Raw genomic sequence first — 617 nt, 5'->3', positions numbered from 1 at the left:
CGTTATGTAAATCAGCGGCTCTCAACCTGTGTTTTCCGGGGGCCCACTGGTGGGCAGCGGGGGTATTGCAAGAAGCCCCCCCCCCCCCCCCCAGATTATTTGGCATATAACATTAACATTAAAACTGATACCAATCAATAACAACGTGAAGGGATAGCATACTATAGGTTGGTTCCATCGATCCAAGGTGGAACGTGATCGATCAATGATCCTTCATAGCCCTATAGCCTGGCTAATAAGCCAGACTAATTGCCAACGGCTGATTCGGTCTGGCTTATTAGCCAGGCTACCTTAAAATAAACACCGCTCTGAAAATGCACACCGTCCACCCATCTGACCTCTTAACAACAAGCGTTAAGCGATCCAATAGGTGGGGCCTGCGAACGCTTTCACATTTATTTTCCCGAGTGGGCCTTGAACCGTAAAAAGGATGAGAACCACTGATGTAAAGCCAATTATTAACATTCTCGTTGTGGTTGACAATGCTGATTATATAATGAACCACAGCTGTGACCCCCTTTCCCGCCAGGTTGGTTCTTTTTGGTTCTAATTTGTAATACAATAAATCATTGTCTTCATGTAAGTACTCAATTGGGGGACGTTTAATGGTGATAACA

Source organism: Protomyctophum bolini (assembly GCF_963924005.1).
Source record: "Protomyctophum bolini genome assembly, chromosome: 4".
Classification (NCBI taxonomy): Eukaryota; Metazoa; Chordata; class Actinopteri; order Myctophiformes; family Myctophidae; genus Protomyctophum; species Protomyctophum bolini.
Note: the sequence above shows the minus strand (reverse complement) of the source record.